The sequence below is a fragment of the Brassica oleracea genome, chromosome C3, assembly GCF_000695525.1.
Source record: "Brassica oleracea var. oleracea cultivar TO1000 chromosome C3, BOL, whole genome shotgun sequence".
In the NCBI taxonomy this organism is placed as follows: Eukaryota; Viridiplantae; Streptophyta; class Magnoliopsida; order Brassicales; family Brassicaceae; genus Brassica; species Brassica oleracea.
The window spans coordinates 50,122,469-50,130,091 of NC_027750.1; the positions used below are offsets into that span (position 1 = coordinate 50,122,469).

At 41.5% G+C, this 7,623-nt stretch overlaps 1 pseudogene; it reads right to left on the reverse strand.

The window, feature by feature from the left end:
• Positions 1–3,934: 3,934 nt before the first annotated feature.
• LOC106330828 overlaps positions 3,935–7,623 on the reverse strand; it is a 13,456-nt pseudogene continuing 9,767 nt past the window's right edge.

Sequence of the window (7,623 nt, forward strand, 5' to 3'; positions counted from 1 at the left end):
GTTGGAGTTGTCAGCAGGTTTATCTCCAATCCAGGAAGAGAACATTGGAATGCTGTGAAGTGGATTTTGAGATATCTCAGAGGGACTTATGATCTGAAGATTACATTTGGGGGTAAGAAGTCTTTACTGGTCAGTTTCACTGATTCTGACATGTTTGGAGATGTTGATTCTAGCAAGTCTACTTCGGGTTACTTGGTAACATTTGCGGGTGGAGCTGTGGCATGGCAGTCAAGGCTGCAAAAGTGCGTTGCACTATCTACCACTGAGGCAGAGTTCATTGCTGCAACTGAAGCTTGTAAAGAGTTGTTGTGGATGAAGAACTTCTGTGAAGAGATCGGGTTCAAGCAAGAAAATTATGTGTTGCTTTGTGATAGTCAAAGCGCCATCTGTCTCGGGAAGAACTCTACATTTCATTCGAAATCAAAACACATTCAGAGGAAGTATCATTGGATACGAGATGTGGTTGCTTCTAAGGAAGTGGAACTTGAGAAAGTTCATACGGATGATAATGGAGCTGATATAATGACAAAGTCTTTGCCGAGGGGGAAGCTTGAAGTATGCCGAGGGATAGCCGGAATGGCTGTTTCCTCCACCTAGTCGGAGGGGGAGTTTGTTGGGTTCCTTCTAGATGGAGGAAACTCATTGGGTTTGGTTGGTGATAACCAAACTTGGAAGTTAGGCTATTGGTATTAGTCCATGAGATTAGTATTGGGCCTTGGAGGTTCTTTGGGTTAGTGAGACACATATGTATAGTCTCTTGACCTAATTGTTTATGTAGAGACTTACAAGAATCAAAAAGACAAAAGAGAGAAAAGAGGGAAGGAGACAGAATTTCGTCTGGGTTTGTCAAGGCAGATTTGGAGGGTCAAACGGATCCCGATCGGGCTGATATTTTGTGAGAAGCGTCTCCAGTCAGTGAATTAAAGGTTCACCAAAGGGATTTAAATTTCAACGGTTGGATCTTCTATTATCTGGGTTTTAGTGAAGCTGGTCGTCACAGTTCTTCAGCAGTGCTGTCTTGAGTGTTTGGTAAATCAGACGGTGACATCTTCTCTGATTGAGCTGAAATTTGGCAGAGGTGTTGTTGACTGGTTTATCTTGGATTTGTACGGTGGGATTATTCTCTGGTTGCCGGAATCCTTATGAGCTGAGGTCGTTTGGTTTCTGCTGGTTTTGAAGCTTTTTGTTGCTCTCTTGTTGTTGTTGTTCTTGTGTTGGAGATAGCTCTTTGTAGCTTGAGTCTCTGTTCTGTTCAGGTTGTTGAACAGGGAGGACGTGGTTGTACTCACATACATTTATATAGTGGATTGTTGAGTGGACTACGGTCCCGTGGTTTTTCCTTCTCACATCGAGGAGGTTTTCCACGTAAAAAGTGCTTGTCTCATTTAGTTATTGCTTATATCATATCCTGCTATCGTCGAAGTATTTTTCTATATAGCTAAAACAGTAAAATGATAAGTAAATGAAAGGTATTCCAAACTCGGGTTAGACAGCGTGCTTTTAGATTAATTTACTTTGTAGTATTAAGTGCAGTTTCTCGGGGCTAACCGGATTAGCCGATAGAGCATATAAAAAATTTAAAAAAATACTAGATACAGATGTGCACGAATATTGTTTTGTCAAATTTTCATTAAAATTATTCAGATTATGTTATATAATTTTCAAATTTGAGGTTTATATTTTCAGTTAATATATTGTTGATTTGTATTATAATTGTGTTGTACATGGTGTTAGTTCGAATACATTACTTTTATAAATTTTAATAGTTATACTGAAACTTCATAATTTTATGTATTCCATGGAGTATTCGGCTTGAAAATGCTGTTGTTGGTTTTGCATGAAGTTCATGTGACCTTGTCTTTCGTTTATGTTGTATTGATCCTACATGATTTGCATGTACAGTGGTGGATCAAACGATTCGCACGTACAGTGGTGGAGCTACCTCTAGTGAGGCCGTGAACAGGTCCACCTGACTCTTCCTTCTTGTTCTGTCTCCGTTGGCTGTTGGTATCGGTGCCGGCAGTGCCAAAATTAACGCTACATTACTTGCGACAACATCAGATTATGATCCAAATAAATAAAATTCTACTGGTTTAAAATATTGGATCAATTTGCTCTATATTCATAACATGCAAAAGAATGAAGAATATAGCCATTTAACAGTAACACTAGACCTCGATCCGCGCAACCGCGCAGGTTTTTGTTTTCATTTATTTTTATATAAAAATTTTGTTTTCAATTCTAAATTGGTATATATTATAATATATATGTGTCTATCAATTTTTAAAACATAATAAGTTTACGGTATATTTTTTTCATTGAATAGATTATTTCAAACTTTCACATGTATTTGTATCTTTTTCTATATATATATTTTCTGATTATTATTTCATTATTAAAATCGTAACTATATCTATAAAGATTAGTAAAATATTATTTTATTGTCATATTCAAAGATATTGTAACATTTCAAAAATTTAGAAAGTTTTTTAAAAAATAAACTTTTCTCTTCATAAATTTATATTATCGAGTAAATAATTAAACATCTAGTTTTTGTAATAAACTATATAGTTTAAAATTTGTTTTCAATGGTTTAAGATAGTAAATATTAATCATTGTTAGATAATATGATTTTTGTTATTTAAAAAAATCTTTATAATTTTAAAAGTTAACATCGACAAATATTTAAATATTTAACATATGGAGGTATAGTATTACAACATTAAATTATATCTATTTAATTTATACTATCTATAAATCCAATGGATCTTTGTTTAAATCCAATTATTGATAGCCCAATAAAAATTTCTGGTAGGCCCAAAATTTAAATGATAAGATTAGAGATTAAATGTAAGATAACTTTCTATGAATATGTCTATTAGGTCTATTTTTAAAAAAATCGCACATGAATCAAGGTTGTGACTTTTGTTTTAATATATAAGATGTATTTGATGAGACATTTTTACTCCAAGCTTGACCATTATCTCCCTATAAACACTCGTGCGTATGACTGATTAATGTTCAAATGACAAAATACACTACACTATATATGTTATCTAAATAGTATAGAACATCCAGTTTTGTATTAATAACATCTTAACAAACTTAAAAACATAATTGTTTACTCACTGCGAAAGTAGGAGGAAGAGAGAGAAAAAGGAGAATGAGGAGGAAGATGAATAGGATGGGGAGAGGGGGCGGACGGGAGAAGGAAAGAGGCTGAATGAGAAGAGAAGGAGAAGGGAGGAAAATGGAGGGCGGAGGAAGACGAAGGAGGAAGGAAAGAAGTATGGAGAAAGAGGGAGATAGAGATCGAGGGAGGGAGGGGAGAAGAGAAAAAGTAGGAAGGGAATGTAAGAGTGAAAGCAACTGGGGAAGAAGCTATACTATTTTGATAAATAGATTAGTATACTAAGAGCATGATTATAGGGGGGTTCTTAAAGTGGGTTTCTTAGCGGAATATAAGAACCCGTCTCTTAACTTTTAACTAAAAAAACTATTTTGATAAATAGATTAGTATACTAAGAGCATGATTATAGGGGGGTTCTTAAAGTGGGTTTCTTAGCGGAATATAAGAACCCTCCAATAATCATGCTCTAAAATGTGATGTTTATTCAAATATTGTATAAAATTTATATAAACTGTCAAGACAAACATGTTTCTGAATTTCCATTAATTTAAAGTATACATTCAAGCAAAATAATACAGTTTATAAAACATGGAATTTCAAAACTCAAATACACATAACTTACCACTCTACGTATAAATTAGTTGTACTATTCTATTTTAATATGATTCTGCTATAGTATAGTACAAACTTTAATCGAAATGTTTAAAAAAACTGATTAAAAATTTTCAAGTTATGTTATATGTAAAAAAATATGTATGTTTTTACCAGCATAATTATTTGAGTGAATTATATTTGACACAAAAACTACATATAAACGTTTGTTTCACCACTCGGTTTGCTTCCGATATCAATGTCTCTGTAATTCAAAAACGCCTCTCTCGGGTTACTTGACATGTACGGTTCCGCAACCTCGTACTTCTTCATCATATTCAGAGGACTACCAATTGTGGCATTTGCGTCCAACCATGACGTATAATATTGAACCTTGAACAAGTTTCCTTTCCGATGAGGAAACGGGGTGACGGTCACCGGAACCTTGTCCATCACGCCACCGTAAGGGTTCCATTGCATATACACATTATTGTTGAACTCCAACATCGACTTCCAAAGCTTCTTGTTTCCTTCTTTAGGGATTTGTTTCTTGACATAATCAGATTTGGTCTTGAAAAACGTTTCCGGTCTGGACGGTCTATCTAAGAGAATACTTGTCGGTGTACCGACAGATAGGTCTTCCCAAAACAATGTTGTGTTAAGCCAGCTCATTTCCTGACAATCTTGACGTTTTAGCTCTAGTTCAGTTAAGCTTTGGTTCATTATTGACACAAGCTCATTGGCTCGACCCAAGAACTGAGCATATAATATAACCGCGATGGTTCTGTTTACGACCTGAGGCATTGCTCTGATGAAAAGACTGAATTTCAGAGAGTTTGGATGAGACAAGCTGCCACTTGTAGAGAACATCGGTTCCCCCCCCGCTTGTTCCAATGTTTTGTTAACCTTAAACACAGTCAAGATCTTTGGAACATCGACTAGGTTTATTTTCCAGGAGAGGATAACTCTGAAGCTCCCCTCACCACCACCGGGAACATCTTCTCCCATGGTATCTGTAGGAGATGGATTACACCCCTCCACAAGGCCCATCGAATAACAGATCCTAATCTAGCAAGTTGGATCAGTTTGGTCGGCTCGGCGGCCAAACGTATCGGCTCGACCTTAGAGTGCTTTTAGCCGGTCGAGTAAGCTGACCAGAAGTACCCGGCTTGGAGAGAACCTTGTCCAGGCCCGCGTACTCGGCCTCTCGCATCAAGGCCCAAAGAGATATGAAATTAGGGCATCAGGGGCGAGAGTCCTATAAAAGGTGAAAGGGAAGCAAGAAGAAGGGGACTTTTGGACCATTGAACAGACTGAGCGGCTAGATCTAGGGTTTTAGGCTATCTTTTTGATCTTGTTACTCTTCGATCTTGTTGCTCTTTAATCTTCTTGTCACTCTTGTAACCCTTCAGACCAAATCTAAATAAAACGTCTTTTGACTTCTTTCACTCTAGTCGACAGAATCCCGTTCAAACAATTGGCGCCCACCGTGGGGCTGACTAAATTAACGTTCTAGATCTACATGGTTCAAGACGACGCCACCTTCGGTGCTCTGGGCGGAGAACCGACCCCAACGCCCGAAGCCGCGCCACCCATCGCCGCAGATTTTATGAGCTCTATCATGGCTCGACTTGCTCGTCAAGACGAAGTCCAAAAGATGACCAACGACCAATTAGCTGCTTTGGTCGTGGCACTCACAGCTCCCGACGGCCAAACAAGCCGTCCTCAGCAGATACGCCGTCGCCTCTTTAACACCAACCCGACGGCGACCGGAGGCGACCATATCTCAGACGACTCCGACCCTAACGAAACCCTTCTCGCCGACCACCCCCAGTAGATTCTGATCTCTCAACCATACGCGAGCTCGCCGAGCTCAAACTCAGCTTCCAACAAATGAGCGAGAAGATCCATCAAGTAACCAGCGCGGCCCCGCAAATCGAGAGCGTACTCGCCGCAACATCACGCACCCCTTTTACTAGCGCTCTGACTAGTGTGCAACTCGGAAAGATAGAGAAGCTGCGCCTACCCGAGTACAAACCCGGCGGAGACCCAATGGAACACATGACGGCTTTCAACATCGCGATGGCACGGGCTCGACTCCCCGACGAAGAAAGGGACGCAGGCTACTGCCAACTGTTCGTCGAAACTCTCCACGAGCAAGCCCTAACCTGGTTTTCTCAGTTAGAAGAAAACTCCATCGGAAGCTTCCGCGACTTGTCAGCAGCTTTTCTCAAGACTTACATTATGTTCACCAAGCGCAGCGCTACCGCCTCTAGCTTGTGGAATCTCAACCAAACTAAAGACCAGAGCCTCCGCGACTACATGGAGAAGTTCAAAGCCGTAGTCTCGAGGATTGAAATTCCAGACGGTATCGCCATCGACGCCCTGCGAAACACGTTGTGGGTTCATTCTAAATTCCAAGAGGATTTATACCGAAACCCAACTACGTCGCTCCAGGACGCTATCGTGCGATCTGACAATTTCATCCGAATGGAAGAAGATACTAACGCCATTCTCAGTAAATTGAACGCACCCAAAGCTCCAGCGGCTAAAAACGCCAACACGCGACAAGAACTGCGCTAGCATGCTCCAATCGACAAAAACGGCCGCAAAGACGGATACATGTATGTCATCAACGAGAACAACGGGCCGTTTTCAACTCTCGTAGTCCGCGGAGAAGGATGGAACAAATGGGTAAGGGAGCTCGATTCGTCCGACAACCCAGTCGACGCCGTTTGCTCGACCCAGACTACAACAGCAGCAGGTTCAGCGGCAGGACCTTCCAGAACCATCGATCTCACCAAACACTGCAAGTATCACGATGTCAAAGGGCACGATAGGACAAAGTGCAAGTCACTCTATGCGCACTACCTCTCATCCTTAGCAAGTGGCGACTTCAAGTTCGAACCACTAAAGGCTAAGCCGAAGAACGGCAAGAGCTGGAGCTAGAATAAAGAAAGGAGAGCCCAGCGCAAAGCTACAGGCAAAAGTCGACTTAGCGAAACTCAACAACGAGATGACGAGGAGGATGCCCCGAAGAGTAATGGCGAGGCAGACTCCTCGGCTGACGAAGAGCAACCAGCTAACCGCAGATGCATTGAGGTCATACTTTCCCAGTAAAACTTGTCGATGACACACCTGTACTCGAAGATTTGAGAGATGTTCTGAAACGAAAATTTGAATCCGAAAATAGCAACAGCTCCACGCGCAATGATCTCCGAACAACGTTGAATGCACGGAAGTCGCGGCGTATCTCGGCAGTTGACCCCGATCCCAAAGAACGCCCGAACGACGACCTTAGGGATAAACTCAACGCAGGAGCATGCGATCTCCGAATCCGCCTCAATCGTTCGAAGCCCACTGACCTCCGGAGGCGTTTAGAGCAAACTAAGATGTCAAGCAACGACACTCCGTCATCAAAAAACGATAGCAGCGTACCAACCGATTTACGCGCCTTCTTAGACTCCAAGCAGGTCCAAACGCGACGTCAACTAAATGTCATCATGGGCGGTTCTCCTCCTTGCGGCAACTCTGTTCGCTCCGCCAAGGATTACCGTCGGAAGGTCGCAACTTCGCAGAGATGGCCGACTAGGCCGCCAAATCACCCTCCGATAACCTTTTCACCGGATGACGCTGAGGGGATTCATGTACCCCACAATGATCCTCTTATTGTAGTTCTTGAAATTGGGGAGTACGACGTCACCAAGGTCCTCATCGATACAGGAAGTTCCGTCGACCTCATTTTCCGAGGAACCCTGCAGAAGATGGGAGTCGATATCGATGACATCAAACCATCCTCCAGAACATTAACCGGCTTCAACGGATCCTCCGAAACAATACTGGGAACAATCCGCATTCCGGTACGCGCATGTGGAGTCACTCGGACTGTCAAGTTTGCCGTC